The 17288-nt window shown below is 42.7% G+C and overlaps 1 protein-coding gene across 1 annotated transcript in view; it reads right to left on the reverse strand.

The window, feature by feature from the left end:
• BAIAP3 (BAI1 associated protein 3) overlaps positions 1–16868 on the reverse strand; it is an 82113-nt gene extending 65245 nt beyond the window's left edge. Inside the window, exon 1 of the mRNA XM_027863094.1 lies at positions 16855–16868. The gene's annotated coding sequence lies outside the window, so the exon portion shown is untranslated. The remainder of the gene's footprint in view (positions 1–16854) is intronic.
• Between the last annotated feature and the right edge of the window lie 420 nt (positions 16869–17288).

Raw genomic sequence — 17288 nt, forward strand, 5'->3', positions numbered from 1 at the left:
GGGGGAGAGTTATTGTTGTCCCTGATTTCTTCTGTTATGTCTGGAACTAGCAGCTCATGAGAAACAGTATCTTCTAGAAAAAGTGACCCTTCTAGGAGGGTCTGCTGGTTTTGTTTCCTTGCCAAAATCCATATTCTCAGGAGGACTTTGAGTGGGTGGAAGATGTGGAGGAGTATAGGGTGGGAGGCTACATATGGACAGAGAAAGAAAGAGGAGATAGCTCCAGTGGAAGGACAAAACGGAAGATGGTCTGCTAAGAAGCATCATCCTTCCGGATTTGGACGTGATTCTGTGCTTATTTCTTTTATTCTGGCTGTCCCTCCCTAGTGTTCTACCTTCTAAAAATATTTCAGAGTCACCAGCATTGTAGCACTGAGCCAAGGGCTGATGGGACCAAGAGCTCTGTGAGCTGTTGACATGCCAGCATCTCACAGAAGAGGCCTGGCTCATCACACCATTCTTAAAACACTCCTGGCACTGCTTTCCTCAGGCTAGTGGGCAACTCTCAGAGGATGGGGACGGGAATAGAGAAGGGCCTCCCACTTACTAGTTCTGTGGCATTGGGCAAATCAGATCTCTCTGAGCCTTAGCCTTCTCATCTGTAAAATGGAGAGCATAAATCTCCCTTGTAGGGCTATTGTGAGGGTCAAATGAAATGATGTATGTGAAAGCCTTCTGGAAACTGTAGGGTGACTAGAAACTAAGGGGGAACCTATTCATTGGGGAATGGTTGAGCAAATTTTGGTAAACGAACATTATGGAATGCTAGTGTGCTGTAAGAAATAATGAAAGGGATGGTTTTAGAGAAACCTAGGAAAGCTTGTCTAAACTGATGCAGTGTGAAGTGAACAAAACCACTTATTCGATAACATCATTGTAAAAAACAATTGAGAGAGACTCAGAACTCTGATTAATGCGATGACCAACAGCTTTTCCAGAGGATCAGTACTGAAGTGTACAGGCCTGGAGTCAGGAAGACTCATCTTCCTGAGCTCAAATCTAGCCTCAGACACTTACTAGCTGTGTGACCCTGGGCAAGTCACTTCTCCCTGTTTGCTTCAGTTTCCTCACCTGTAAAATGAGCTGGAGAAGGAAATGGCAAACCACTCCAGTATCTTTGCCAAGAAAACCCCAAATGGGGTCATGAAGAGCCAGACATGACTGAAAAATGACTGAACAACAACAACAACATTGAAGCATGTTACCTACTTCCTGAAAGAAAGGTGAGGGATTCAATATGCAGAATTATGCATGCATTTTTTTTCATACATAACCAATGCTGGAATTTGTTTGGATTGACTGTACATATTTGTAACAAGGGTTTGTTTGTTTGTTTGTTTTCAATGGGGAAACAGCTTGGAGGAAGAGGGAAATTAGGGATAGGGTAAAAAAAATTGTAGGACACTAAATTCATTGAGATAGATTCATAAGCTCATAAGTATGGGTCTACACCTGTGGACTCCAGTCCCTCTTTTCATGCTATGAAATTCTCTTTTGCCTCTTTCATGTAATTTCTCTTTCTATAGCTCTCCTACACAACATGCCTGAGATCTCCCCTGGCCCTTTTGCTATCTCAAGGTTGCCAGTGTCTCTTGTTCTTCCTAAATGACTGGCCCACCTTCTTTTCATAGACTTAGAGGCCATTGAGTCCAGAGTTCTCATTTTGCAGATGAAGAAACTGAGGCACAAAGATGTTGCCTAGGGTAGCATGTCTAGTTAAATATCTGAGGTGAGATTTGAACTCAGGCCTTTCTGATTCCAAGCCCAGTGACCTCTTTTATGCCATTTCTTGACATACATCACCAATGATAATATGCTACAGTCTGAAAGTTAATTCATTAGGGCTACAATATGCCTTTCCTTATAAGTATTAGGGATTGTCAATTTTTTTATTATTATGTTTTTATTATTGTGGAATCATTAGAAGGATCTTCTTGAACTTTTCACTTTCAGAGTCAGGTCTGAAAGATGGGACCTGCTCCCTTCCTAACATTGGGTCTACTGCTGAGAAAAAGATGCAGTGGGAAAGGGAAAGGAGGATAAGGAAGGGAATAAACATTTATATAACATCTACTATGTACCAGGCATTGTGCTAAGCACTTTACAAATATAATCTCATTTAATCCCTGCACCAATCCTTTGAGGTAGATGCTATTATTATCCCCATTTTACCCCTGAGAAAATTGAGGTTGAGGGAGCCTGAGTCACTTATCCAGGGTCACATAGCTAGAAAGTGTCAGAGGCACTTCTGATTTGAAAGCAGGTCTTCCTGACTCCAGGCCCAGGGCTCTATCCAGGGCACCACCAACTGCCTCAACATAAGACTGCCCCTACGTATTTAGTACAGTGCCTGGCACAATAGTATATACTTAATAAATGCTTGTTTTCTTCCTTCCTTCATAAAAGGTAAGCTTCTTGAAGGCAAGAACTATTTTTTGTTTCTACAGTCTCCATGCTTATAGTATAGGCAGTTACAATGTTTGTAGACTTGTCGAACTAAATTTATCTACCCTTCACACAAGGGAATGGTCACAGTCTGGGATTGGCCTACTCAGCATAAGAATGGCAAGAGGCCTGAAGGGAGGAACCCCTAGATGGGGAAGAACTGGGTCCACATTTGACTTCATTTGACCAAGATACTGGCAGCACAGGTCCTACCTGGAGACAAGAGTGACAGATAAGATGATAAGATTACCTGTGGCACCGTGGCAAGATTCAGTGAGGTGGCCAGAACTGTACCAATACCAAGCACGTTGTTCTGAATACAGTGGGTGCTTAATCAGCGCCTGGTGAATTGTACTAATTAGTTCTCCATATCCCATTGATAGCCCCTACAATCAAACCTAGAAACTGCCACGTCTGATTTATTTCCAGATTTATTCTGTAATTGTCTTTCCTTCTCCCTCTAGTTCACAAGGATGAAATAGAAGAGATGGAGGGAATTCCCCATAGGCCTGGGGACCAACTCCCTTGGCTAAAATTCCATCCAGGTCAAGTTGCAATCAAGGTAGCACAGGGCCCACTATCTGTCCAATAAATGTTTGTTGACTAAATGGATGAATGAATGAAGCTAAAAATCTGGCTGAGGGGAGAGAAGTGGCCTTCCTTGGTTTGTAACAAAACAAACTACATTTAAAAAAAAAAAAAACAGATAAAAATAAGAAACTATGGTATCCTTGTTTGAGGACTAGCAGGTTGGGAGGCAAGAAAAACAGATGTTTCTAAGTTGTTACCATAGAGTTCTTCATAATAACATTATTATTAACAAGACTAACAATGATGACAATATTCATATTTCCCAAACCCAGGGAGTGGGGCCAATTTGAGTTGACAGTTTCTGGTGGCTAGGTGGTGTAGTGGATAGAACACTGGGCCTGTAGTTTAAGAAGACCTACATTCAAATCTAGCCTTGGGTACTTATTAGCTGTGTGACCCTGGGCAAGTCACTTAACCTCTGTTTACCTCTCAACTGTAAAATGAGGAAAAAAGTAGCACCTACCTGTCAAGGTTGTTGTGAAGATCAAATAAAGTAATATTTATAATGCTTAGCACAGTCCCTGACATAAATAGGTGCTATATAAATGCTAGCTGTTACTATTATTGGCAATTTTAGCTAATTGGCTATCTCAGACAAATCAATTCAAAGCATTGATTAAGCACTGACTATTTACAAGTCACTGTGATAAGTACTCACCTATCAGTGTGCCTCCAGGCAGGACTTCTGTTCTCACCATCCCAGACAAATCTGAGTTGATTTAGTTCTTCTCTTGTACAGGGACCAGGCAGGGTAAGACCCTCCCTTCTGATCTCCCCAACTTCTCACTCTGCTCTGTCGAGAGCCTGGTTGTTCTAGAAACCCTCTGAAAGTGGGTTCCCCAGCTTCTCTCCACTTCCGCACCTTATCAGTCTTCATACTTCTGTCCATGTATCTGCCCATACAGGTTGCCTCCTTCAATGTTCTGGATAACACCTATTGAATTGCTCTTTGCTATTTCAATGAATCTGTGACACTCCTTCCAATGGAACTGATCTCAACCCAATCATACTGCTCATCCTGAGTGACTCTCATCTATATCCTCCCATAAATCCACCACAGGGGCCCATCTCTAGATCATTTAATATTACATGTGTTTCAGTGGAGAACACAGGATGTTCATCTATTGTCCTCCATAACAGACTGGTCTACCATCTTTCTGGCAATGAATGAATGAAAAAACGCTTAAGTACTTACTGTGTGCCAGTCATTGTACTATGTCCTGGGGACACAAACAAAAGGTAGCAGAATGGTCCTTGAACTCAAGGAGCTACATTCAAATGGAGAAAGGCAATACATGAAGGAGAACTGGAAAAAAAAGGAAAAGCAAAAGTTCACCTATTAGAGAACTGGGTCCCAGTGGCAGAGTTCAAGTGGTTACAGTAGCAGGGGGTGTAGGAGGATGACTGGAATGAAAGAGGCATGGTCAAGATGTGGTCAGGAAATGATATTCAGGTCTGGTTCCAGGCAAGACAGGGCATGGCAAGGTGAGACAACAAGCATTTATTAAGCACTTACTATGTGCCAGGAACTGCACTAAGCACTAGAGATACTAATACAGTCAAAAATAAAGATAGTACCTGCCCTTAAGAAGCTTACTTTCTAATGCGGAAGACAAAACACAAAAGGGAACTGGGACTGGGTAGAGGCACCAACATGAAAGCAAAATATTGAAGTCTACAATGTCCAAGGCATAGCCAGGAAGGTAATGAAGGTTGATTGACCTAGGCTACTCCCCAGAATAGAGGTCCTAAGAGTAACTTACAAATGGGAGAAGAGGGCTGGCATGGTGGAGGGATGGTCCAAGAGTAGATGGTTGTTCTAGGGTCAGTCAGTCAACTAGTATTTATTAAGGGCATATTGTGTGACAAGGCACTGTCCTAAGTGATGGGGAAACAAAGAAAGGCAAAAACTAGTGCCTGCCCTCAAGGAGCTCACAGTCTAATAGGGAGACAACATGTAAGCAACTATGTACACACAAGATCTATACAGGATAAGTTGAGGGGTAGTCCTAGAGTGAAGGCACTAAGGTCAAGGAGGACTAGGAAATGCTTCTTGTAGAAGGTAGGACTTAGGCTGAGGTTTGAAGGAATCCAAGGAAAATGGGAGGTAGAGAAGTTCTGGGCTTGAAGGACAGCCAGTGAAAATGCATGGAGTTGGAAGACACAAGGAACACCAAGGAGATCAGTGTCACTAGACATAGCATTATAGAGTACATGGAGGGGAGAAAGGTATGAGAAGACTGGAAAGGTAGAGAGGGACCAAGCTATGAAGGGCTGTGAAAGCCAAACAAAAGACTTAAATTTAATCCTAGAGTTAATAAGCAGTCACTGGAATTTATTGAATAGAGGGTGATGTGGTCAGATCTGTACTTTAGGAAGATCAATTTGAAAGGTGAGTGGAGAATGAACTACAGTGGGGGGACCTGAAGCAGGGAGACCAACTTCCAGGCTATTGCAATAGTCTAGGTGTGAGGTAAGGAAGGCCTGCACCAAGGTAGTGACAGTGTTAGAGGAGAGAAGGGAATATATATAAGATGCTACAAAGGTAGAAACCACAAGATTTGGCAACAAATTGGGTATGTGAAGTGAGTGCAAGTGAGGAGTCAAGGATGATACCTAGGTTTTGAACTTGGGTGGTTGGGAGGAAGGTGATACCCTCAAGAGTAAGAGAAAAGGAAAGAAGGGAAGAAAAAAGTAAAAGAAAGAAAGAAAGGAAAGAAAGGAAGAAAGGAAAGAAAGAAAGAAAGAAAAGAAAAGAAAAAGAAAGGAAAGAAAGAAAAAAGAAGGAAAGAAGGAAAAGAAGGAAAGGAAGGAAGGAAGAAAGGAAGAAAGGAAGGAAAGAAGGAAATAAAAAAAGAAAGAAAGAAAGAAAAGGAAAGAAAGAAAGAAAAGAAAAGAAAGAAAGAAAAAGGAGGAAAGAAGGAAAGGAAGGAAGGAAGAAAAGAAAGGAGAAAGGAAGAAAGAGAGAAAGGAAGAAAAAAGAAGGGGAAGGGAGGAAGGAAAGAATAACAGGAACATTAGGAAGAGGGGAAGATTTGGGGGGAAAGATAATGAGTTTAAGATGTCTACAGGAAATCTAGCTCTCTATGTCTGTAGGCAGTTGGAAATAGAGTGAGAGGTTAGGGATGGACAAGTAGATCTGAGTCATCTATAAACAGATAATAATTAAAATCATGGGAGCTGATGAGGTTACCAAGTGAAATAATATAGAGGGCATAGAGAAGAGGGCGCAAGACAGAATCCTGGGAGATACCCATAGTTGGCTGGCATGACCTGGATGAAGACCCAACAAAGGAGACAGAGGTAGAGTGGTCAGACAGGTAGGAGGAGAACAAAGAGAGAACAGTGTCACACAAACTACAGAGAAGACAGTATCAAGGAGAATGATTGACAATATCAAAGGCTGCAAAGAGGTTTAAAAAAAAGATGAGGATTGAGAAAAGGCCATTAGATCTGGCAAAGAAGAGATCATCAGCAGGTTGGAGAGAGCAATTTTAGTGGAATGAGGTGAAAGACTCAGAGAGTCTTAAACTCTTAAGAGTTTAACTCTTTACTTTAAAGAGTTAAGCCACAAAAGAGAGGAGAGATATAGGACAACAGCTAGCAGAGACAGAGAGATCAAATGAAGATAGTTTTGAGGATGGGAGAAACATAGACTTGGGAAGCAGCTAGAAGTCAGGGAGAAATTGGAGATAAGTGAGAGTAGGGATGATAAAAAAAGGACAATCTGCCGGAGCAAATGGGACAGAACAGGATGGTTTGTGCATGTAGGTGAGTTTGCTTTGGTAAGGAGAAGCGCCAGGTCTTCATACGAAATAGGTATGGAGGATTGATCTAGTGACAGAAGGCACCTGAGCAATGTGAGATGAGGAACATGGGACAAGAGGGAGCTTTCAGCAAATGGCCTCAATTTTGTCAGTAAAATGTGAGGCCAACTTCTCAACTGAGAGGGTGGGAATAGGAGGACCTGTGAGAGATTGGAGAAAAGATGAAAAGGTTTGGGAAAGATGCTGTGTTGAGTGAGAAAGTGAGTCAATTAGGGAGGTCTTGGTGTAGTGAAGATCCAGTTGAGATTATGTAACAGAAATTCATAATAGACCCAGTGAGCACTCTTGTGTTCTTCTCAAATTTCATTTGGGGTGAGGAGGCCCTAGGTGCTGAGGGAGTTTCCAGGATGAGACTGTGGTAAGATATGGTGCTAAAATCTGAAAAATCAGAAGCATAGCCAGGAGGGCAATGACAATTTGAAAGCAAAAGCTTACCTGAGAGTCCAGGGACTCGGGCCAAGTCTCAGACGTCTTTCTTAATGCCATTTCTGGTATGCAATTCTTTGTGGCTAATAGGCTACAGTCTATTTATACCCACCATGTTTCTTCAGTGCTCTTTGGATGACCCTCAATTTAAATTTCCCCATTAGATTACGAGCTCCTTGAGGTCAGGGATTGTTTTTTGCCTTTCTTTATATCCCCAGTGCTTAGCACAGTGCCTCCTTGTCTCTTCCTCCTGTATTCCTTGGATTCCTTCAAACCTCAGCCCAAGTCCCACCATCTGCAAGAAGCCTTTTCTAGTCCTCCTTAATCTTACTGCCTTACCTCTAGGGCTACTCCTCCCCCCCAATTTATATCCCACATATATCTTGTTTCTACATAATTGCTTGTATGTTATTTCTCCATTAGACTGGATAATTCTTTGGACACTGTGGTATTTCATGATCTGTAACCCCATATCATCATCAGGAGAAATCTGTTTGTGCTCAGAGGAAAAAAAAAAAAACACTTCCTATTTCCCCTAATGCAACCCAATCCATGTTCTTCCTTTTACTCAAACCTGGGCCCAGCTCACTGTCCATCCATAGTACCTAAAATATCATACTATGGAGCAGCTAGGTAGTACAGTAGATAGAGCTCTAGCCTTGGAGCCAGGAGGACCTGAGTTCAAATTTGGCCTCAGACACTTGAAACTTACTACCTGTGTGACCCTGGGCAAGTTACTTCACCCCGATTGCCTCACCAAAAAAAAAAGAAAAAATAAAATACCATACTAAAAGGTCAGCTATATGGGCTATCCGTCTCACTGCATATAAATCATTTTTCATCTACTTGGTTTTCCCTTGGTGGAGATTTAGGGTTAAATCTTTTGATTTAGGCAGCTTTTCATTTTTTTTTTCATTTAGGCAACTTAGCAATGTCCAGAGAAGTGACACAATCAATGAAATTAGCTGCAAATAATAACATCTAGGGAACCTGACAATCTACTGAGGTTCTTTTTTATCATTTGGATTCTGTGCTGGATTTCCTCCACGACACCGACAAACAACTTTGGTGAGAAAACATCTCCCTGTTTTATGTCTTAATGTGATATTAATAGGTCATAAAAAGAAGTCCTCTCTTTTAGCTTTCAAGAAATTTGGCATGATTTTTAGCCTATGCATAGAAGACTTTTTACTCTGGAAGGGCTTTTAAGATAGTATTTTGTTCTGTAATGAATGATCATTTTTTTTTACAGTTGCTGAACAGTAAGTACAGTAGGATTTTGCATTCTCTGTACCTTTCAGTCAGTTGTATGACTATCAAGATGTAGTCTATTATAGGATACCATCTATGGAAGCCTCCTTTTTCATGCCTTCATCAATAATATTCTCCCCCCCAAAATAGTGATTTTTATAAAGATATTTTAGGGATAAGAAAATAAACATATGGAGTCAGTAGTTATTGATACTTTTAATCACATTTTTTTTTCTGGCAGTCATACTATCTTTGATTTTTCCCAAGTATTTGTTTGGTTATCTTTTCTTCAGATTCCTGTAGAACTGATCCTCCCCTCAAGCATACCCCTCTGCTATGAACTTCCTCTGGCTACACTTGATCTAGTCCTACTGCTCTTTGCATCTATGTCACCTTCAGCACTACTTATCTTTCCTCATACATAACATCATTGACAGCTATGTTAGAGTTGAAATGTGGTGATTCCATTCTCATCGATGGAGAAAATGATTCGACATAGAGATCTTGGCAAACTTCTCTGTTTCTTGCCCTCCTTCCAATTTCATTTTTAAATCCTCTCAGGATAATTTGGTTTCATTGGACCTTGCTTTCTACAAATTTGTTTTTTCCCTCCACCACCTCTGTTTTGTGAAGTGATACTGTTCATAATCTTTCACCAACTGTCTCTAAATAATTTTACAAATGACTTTATTTTCAAAACGGGTGTTGCTCTTGGTTACCACATCTCTGCACTTGGAAAGGAGAGCTAGGATATTCTAGCTCTTTTGGCCTCCTTGTTGTAGCAATTGATTTACACCAGTTAAATGTCCTTAGGAAAGGGTGTTCATCTATGCTGATGTCTTTTCTATTGTCCATTTCCCAATTTTTGGCATCAAGAGCGCTATTAAATAGATCAGATTGAAGCTTCTTTAATTGTATGTCATTTCTTCTCCTTTTTCACTTTTTCTCTAATTTAGATCTTTGCTCTAACAAGCTGATCACCTGACTACACAAGGATGGTTGACTTGGAAATGGCTCTAATATAGAAATCCAGTTGTTAAGATATAGCCAATTTCGTTTTCTGGTGTTATTCAGCACTCATCATATATAGTGCCTCCTAAATCTCGTCTTGAAGAAAATATTCATTATATGTAAGTATAGGTCTTCCACATAATGTATTAACTTTTGGTCTTTTTTCATCAGAGGATCTGCTTTCAAATCCCACCTCAGATTCTTATTAATTATGTGACTTCACCTCCCTAGGACTCATTCTCCTCAATTGTAAAATGAAGGGATTGGAGTAAATGGTTTCTGATATCCCTTTCAATTCTAGATCTATGAGCTTATGATATATAAGTCAAATTTTTCAGTGTCCCTCCCTATTCCTACTTTTGTACTGAAGTCACCAAGTAGTTAGATAGGTAGATAGATAGATAGATAGATAGATAGATAGATAGATAGATAGATAGATTGATTGATTTAACTTTCAGGGGATGGGGAATAGGGGGTAAAGACTGGACCTGAGATTTCATTGATATCAGGGATTCCCCAATGATGAAATTCCCTCTACCAATGCAAGTCCACACCTTCTCTGCAACTTATAATATTAGAGAGTTCCTAGAGCACTGAAAGGTTAATTAACTTGCCCAGGGTCAAATAGCCAGTATGTGCCAAAGACCGGACTTGAACCCAGGTCTTCCTGGTTCTATCATATACTTTGTAGAATTTTTCTACATCTTTATCCTTTGCAACAGACTGTTATGTCCATTGTCTTCATGGTGGGATTTTTTTTTATTGTTTTTTTTCAAATGCTCATCTTCAGCACTGAAAATCATAATGGCCAAGAGTCCCATAAAAAAAGATATTTCCTGTTGCCCTTGGATACATGATAAAACCAACTCTGTCAAGTTCTTTATTTGTCTCTCAAGGAGAGCCTGTGAGCCATCCCTCCATTTATCTGCAACTTTCTTTTGTCTTCCTATTTCATTTATAGCAAGAATGACAAGGTTGACAGGATTCAGTTCCTTCAGGAACATGTCAATTTCTTGGGCATTCAACAAGGATATCTTATTTATAAAGTACCAACAATTAATGTTTGTAGATGGTCTAAGAACTGTGTGATCTTTTGCACCTTCTGCCCCATTTCCCAGCACACTGCCACTGTCACTGTCAATGCAGAGGTGGGAGGGGCCCCTCAAGACTGAGAACCATTTGTAATTTTCCTTGTACCATGAGTTGCCATAGCAAAAGAATTCATCACCTAATCTCCAGGTTTATGATGATGAGCCTGTACTCAAAGCTTTCCCAGTATGGTAGAACCTGGAAGTTTTCACTCTGCTGGTATAGACTTCAAGAACTCAGCATTACCTTCACACCATGATGAGGTCTTCAGACTATATAGGACTAGGGTGCAAATCCTAGGTCAGCTACTTATTACCTGTAGCTCTATGACCTTGGGTCCCTTCTATTCTCATCTATAAATTTAACAGAGTTGGACTGAGTGATCTCCATGGACGTTTTCAAATAGTTTATATAGTATTGGAATTGTTCTTTAAATGTTTGGTAGAATTCACTTTTGAATCCATCTGGTCCTGGGGATTTTTTCTCAGAGAGCTCATTGATGGCTGGTTCAATTTCTCTTTCTAAGATAGTGATTTAAGTATCCTCTTTCCTCTTCTGTTAACCTAGGCAATTTATACTTTTGTAAATATTCATCCATTTCTCCACATCCATTTCTCTTTTCCTTCGCAAAATCCTAGGATTCTATAAGTAAGCACTTATATAGCTATAACTCACATTTCTAAAGCACTTTCTCCTTAATAACCTTGTACAGTACCTCATTTTACAAATGAGGAAACTGAGGCTTAGCAAGGATAAGTATCTAACCAATTTCACACAGTTATTAAGTGATGGTGCTAGGGTTTGAACCTGAGAGACTTCTAACTCCAAGTTTGGTGTTCTTTCTATTACATCACGATGCATAAACTCACACAATTGTTATTGTTGTTGTATCCTGGGTTCTGATCTATCCCCTCCTCTTGCAAGATCTTATGGCCCTACTCAGACCTCAAAAAATCTGCAGTTTCCTTGGTGTGGTCTTTATTCTGCTGCTGGGTAGCACAAACTCTTCATGAGTCTTAGAAGGAGTTGCTATAACTCTTTCCTGAGAGTGAATTATTTTGTGACCAGCCTTTTGGTGATGGGCCTCTATGGACTTAGCTACTCTGGTCCTTGGATAATTCTACTCTACTAAGCCTTTCCACCTTGTTAGAACCTATTAGACAGTTGTGTTCTGCTGGCACAGCCTTCAAGAACCCAGGGTCACACCCATGCTATGATAAGGCCTCAGAGAAAGACTGTGTCAGATTGAAGTCTGTTTTTAAGATGAAATATTAGTAATTCTGACTGTAGACATTTCTACAGCACCTTTCCTACAAAGATGCTAAGGCATATGAATGAGTAAATGAATGAATGAATGAATGAAAAAGCATTTATTAAGGGCTTTCTATATGCCAAGCAATGTACTCAGCACTAGCAATACAAATATAAAAATGAGACAGTCCCTGCCCTCAAGGAGCTTACAATCTATTCTAATAGGGAAGACAGCATATATAAGGGAGTGGCTAGGAAGGAGTACATTAGCTTTCAAAGTCAAATGGAGGGTGAGTGGAGCCAAAAGCCATCTATTCCAGTACCAATGCCTATCAATTTATGTTAATTCTTGTCTTTAATTTTTTTTTTTTTGGTGAAGCAAGTGAATCAGTCAGCCTGATTCATAAACCATTAGATGTAGAAGGGGCCTTAGGGATCATCTAGTTATATTCCCTTATTTTTCAAAGGAAGAAACTGAGGCTCAGAGAGGGGAAGAGACTTCCTCAAGGTCACACAGCTTAGCCCAAGACACTTTCTAGCTGTGTGACCCTGGGCAAATTACTTATCCCCCATTTTATAGCTTGGGTAGACAGGGCCCCAGAGAAGAGAAATAATTGCTAAGAGGATACATTCTGAGTCAGGACAGGACCTGGTAGGGCTAGGAGGCTTCAGTCCAATGCTCTGTCTGTCAAAGGAGCTAGACAGCTGTTTTCTCAAAGTCTCAGGTGCTAAATGTCATACTACATAATTCCTGGGGTCTAGACCAATTCTGAAAGCTACCCTCCCCTCCCCCAAGTCCCAAGGACAGCAGACAGGCAGGGCCCCTCCCTTAAGAAACTATCTTCTCTGGCACAGTGGATAGAGCACGGGCCCTGAAGTCAGGAGGACCTGAGTTCAAATCTGGCCTCAGACCAAACACTTGACACTTACTAGCTGTGTTACCCTGGGCAAGTCACTTAATCTTAATTGCCTAAAAAAAAAGAAAGAAACTACTTTCTCCAGAACCTGACAAAGAAAGGAAAATGGGCTAACAGCCTTTTGAGCGGCTCCAAACGGACCAACCAATTGGCTGAAGCTTCTAGACAGCTTAGCTTAGGCAGAAAACCAGATTTATCTGTTGCTAATTAGTTCGCTTTCTCTCTCTCTCCCACATTAGTTAGTGAAACACGACAGCTTTGGGCTTGCCAACTTCAGACCATGGCTGAAATGAAAGAAAGAACCTACTTTAAAGGCAACCTTAATCCAATGGCATCTTCAATCTGGTATCAGGAATGAAAAAGCCCCTACTTCATTACTTAAGCAGGAATGGAGAAGAAAGAGGTGTTGGGAGCTGAGGCGGGGGGTAGGGTTTGGGGGGAGGCCTTTTTTTAGTTGTGCTAAGTAGATAAAGTATGGGTCTTAAAAGTCTGGAAAGGGGCAGCTAGGTGGCCCAGCGGATAGAGCACCGGCCCTGAAGTCAAGAGGACCCGCGTTCAAATCCGACCTCAGACCAAACACTTGATACTTACTAGCTGTGTGACCCTGGGCAAGTCACTTAACCCCAATTGCCTAAAAGAAAAAAAAAAAAAACATAAACAAAAAAAAAAAGAGAGTCTGGAAAGTCTGAGTTCAAATGCTGCCTCAGACACTAGCTGTATGACCCTGGGCAAGTTACTTAACCATCCTCTGCCTCAGTTTCTTCAACTGTAAAATGAGGAAGATAATAACAGCACCTACCTCAAAGGATCCAATGATTTACACATGTGAAGCCCTTTGTAAACCGTTAAGGGAAATATAAATGCCAGCTATTATTGTTCTAAGGCCTTCGACTCAACCTTCAAGTTTTGGGGACAAAAGAGCTTTAGAGATGGAAAGTTGTCTAGTCCTCTCATTTGAGAGAGGAGAACTTGGGAAGGCTTAGAGCAGGGAAAAACATTTACCCATTACAGTAAGTGGAAGAGCTAAGATTCAAATTCAGGTCCTCCGACTCCAACTCTACCCCCTTTGCTCCCCAAGAGCAAATTCATTCAACAGTGTTCAGTGGACCAGGCGAGTCTGGGTTAGGAAGATGCCAGCCGAGGGAGCTACTTTCAAATTACTACTCCCAGTTCAGAAGTGTCAGGATGCAAAACCAGGGAACTAGAACCACACCTGCTGCCTCCAGGCAGTGTCTGAAATACTTGGGAGGTAGAGGGTCCCCAAGAAGTTAAAAACCGCAGGGATACAAGCCATAGACTCTAATGCGCCAGCTTTGTGTGTCTATGCCAGAGGACCACTGAGTAATAGAGCTGTAAAGACTTGGGATATTGTCTAGTTAACTCATTTCCTAGAGGAGAAAACTAAGGCCCAGAAAGGAGAAGGACCTTGGCCAAGATCACAGTGTTAAGAAGGGGCACAGCCTAATCTTCCTTCTCCAAATGTTGAGCTCTCTCCATTCCACCAACTGCAGATCCCTTGTAATTCTCTTATGAGAATGTGAACACCATGTGAGCAGAGATTAAGTCTTATTCTCTTCTAGGCTCGCTTACTGCCTAGCCAGGCCCCCCGTATAGAGCCAGCAGTCAATAAACACTGGTGGAATTGAATTAGAAGAAGGCTGGTTAGGGAGGCATTGGTAGAAGAAAACCTAAGGGTAGCATGGTCCTAGAAAAAGAGCTCAGAAAGAAGAGATAAGACCTAGAGCCCTAGCCCAAACTATGTCACTAACTCATTATGTGATTCTAGGTACCACCCCGAGGCTAGGTGACTCAGTGCCTAGAGTGCTGGGCCTGGAGTCAGGAAGACCCGAGTTCAAATTTGATCTCAGACACTTCCTAGTTGTGCGACACCGGGCAAGTCACTTAACCTCTGTTTGCCCTAATCCTGGAGAAGGAAATGGCAAACTACTCCAGTATCTTTGCCCAAAAAAACCTCATGGACAGTGTGATCCACCAGGTCACGAAGAGTTGGACACAACTGAACAAAAACAAAAGCACCCCCCCAAACTCTTTTTTGAGCCTTAATTTTCCCACCCAGTAGCTGGTGGTGCAGTGGATTGAACTCAGAGGCCTTGGAATCAGGAAAAACTGAATTCAAATATAGCCTCAGACACTAACTGTTTGCCTCAGTTTCTTCAACTGTAAAATGTGGGGAAATAGCAGCATCTACCTCCCAGGGTAGATATGAGATAGAAATAACATTTGTTTAAAAAAAAAAAGAAAGAAAGAAAAGCACTTAGCACAGTGCCTAGCACATTACATAAATGCTTATTTTCTCTTCATTTATAGAGTGAAGAAGGTGAACTAGATGATACGAGGTCCCTTGCCATCCCAGTGCTCTATGACTCTCTAGAAACCTATCTTTAAACTCTTGATTGTGGAGCCCAGGGAACAGAATACTTTAGCTCTATGTAGATTCAGAGGAGACTGAGGGATACCAAAGAACTTAATTAAGGAAAGCCACCAGAAGTCCAGGGTGTCGAGGAAAATACAATAATGAGGCTAAGGGGACAAAATGCAGTGTATCCAGGATGGTGCCACCTCCAGTCCAAACAAGTGTCCACTAGGAAAACCCTAAGTCCAAAGTCAGCCTGGCATTCAAGGCTCTCCCAATCTGGCCCCATCCTCCCTTAAGAATCTCAAAAAGGGGAGAAAGTTCCACTGATCAGTCTCATTTGGGGGGAGGGCAGTGTTTTCTAGAAATGAGACAGGGGAGGGTCTGGGTGGCTTTTCCAGTTCTGAGTTTCCCAGGAAACCCCACATTCTGTTTTTCTGTGGGTCCAGCTTCCCCCCAACCCCACCATATTTCCGATACTCTGCTTTCCCTCTTGGAGTCTGCTACCAGAGGTCTTTGGGAGCAGAAGGTGGGTGGGTGGGCAGTGAACTGAGAGTGATGGAAGGGCTTCCTTCTGGAAGCAATGAGAGGGATATTGGTGGTGTAACTAAGGAAGCTGTGAGGATTGGGGAGTTGGAACAAGGATGTGAATTTTAAATTTCGAGAGGGTGCCTTCCCTCCCCAATCACCTCCTGCTATAGTACAGTTAGCCTATTGCTTCACTGGTGCTCTCCACTACCCCACCCCACCCCACCCCAACCGATTGGAAAATATTCCTTTCAGTTCCCTCTTCTCTCAAGCCCCCAAGACCTCCTTCTGAGCCTGTGCCACCTGTCCCAAAGAATAAGCTTCCTCTTGCTAGGTTCTGGCGGCCTCAAGGTTTCTTCCTCCTAGCAGGGGTTTGCATTTTAACAAGAGAAGCCAGGAGTGGGCAGTGCCTAGGACAAAGGGATGCTGCATTAATAAAGGAATTTCAGGTTAGGATAAGTGAGCGTGTGATTTGTGGTCTGGGTGTTCTTCCTCTAAGCCTTAAATGGGGGGGAGGGCAGGAAGTAGGGAGGAGGGAGAAGAAGGGGACTGGAAGCCTTGGTCCTAGCTACTGTCGCATCATGGTCTGGATTCCCACCCCCTTCCTTTAGGGCCAGAAGAATCTCTGGGTATGGGATGCCTGCTCCCCTCCCTGATGAGACAGGAGGTGAAAATCCCACCTTCAACTCTGGGTTCTCTGTGGCCGCACCCAACCAAAGATCCTAGGACCCTAGAATTTTGAGCTAGAAGAGGTTTTAGAGACCATCCAGCTCAACACTGTCATTTCACAGATGAGGCTATTGGGTCTCAGAGAGGGGATGTGACTTGCCTTGGGTCACAGGGCAAGTAACAGAGGCAAGATTAGAACTCTGGTCCTCTGACTCCAAACGCGAGAGGGAAGAAGAGTCTCAGCCCTCGGTCCTCTCCCGCCTTCCCCTAACTACCGAGGGAGAGCGAAGGGCAGCAGAGGCTTTAGCACTTCCAGATCCACGCCACCGCCGTTTCTGTGCCTCAGGGGGCCTCCCTGTACTCTGGGTCAAAGGGACGGGACCCAGAGCCCAGAGCTGAGATTTTGGAACTTGCTCCTGCCGGGTTCCCTGTCCCAGGTAGCCCGTCGCCAGCTCCTGCAGTCAGCCCCACTCACCAGACAGAGTCGCGGTCCCCTATAGCCTTGGCACTGAACCACCACCGCCGCTGCCGCCGCCTCTGCTGCTGCTGCTACCGCTACTGCAGCCTCTTGCTCTGGAGCCCAGAATTCTTCTAGCTCCAGCTCCCCTTCCCCGGTAAGGGAGGAGGAGAAAGCAGCAAGGAGGGGCACCCTCCTCCTCTTTAGCCCAAGAAGGGGCGGTGCTGATAGGGGCGTGGTCTCGTCCAGGATCTGGGGGCAGGGGAGGAATGTTAAGCGGGGTAAGCTGAGGTGTTCCGACTCACCACCTCCTGTGCCCTGAAGGGATGGGGATAAGTTGGGGCTTAGATAACACAGTGGGCCTCAGTTTCCCCTCTGTAGCTGGAAAGGACGGAGGAGACATTTTTGCTACATTTTTGCTACATTTTATTGACCCTCCAACCCCCCCACCC

This window comes from Vombatus ursinus, unplaced genomic scaffold (genome assembly GCF_900497805.2).
Source record: "Vombatus ursinus unplaced genomic scaffold, bare-nosed wombat genome assembly UNPS02014770.1, whole genome shotgun sequence".
Lineage (NCBI taxonomy): Eukaryota > Metazoa > Chordata > Mammalia > Diprotodontia > Vombatidae > Vombatus > Vombatus ursinus.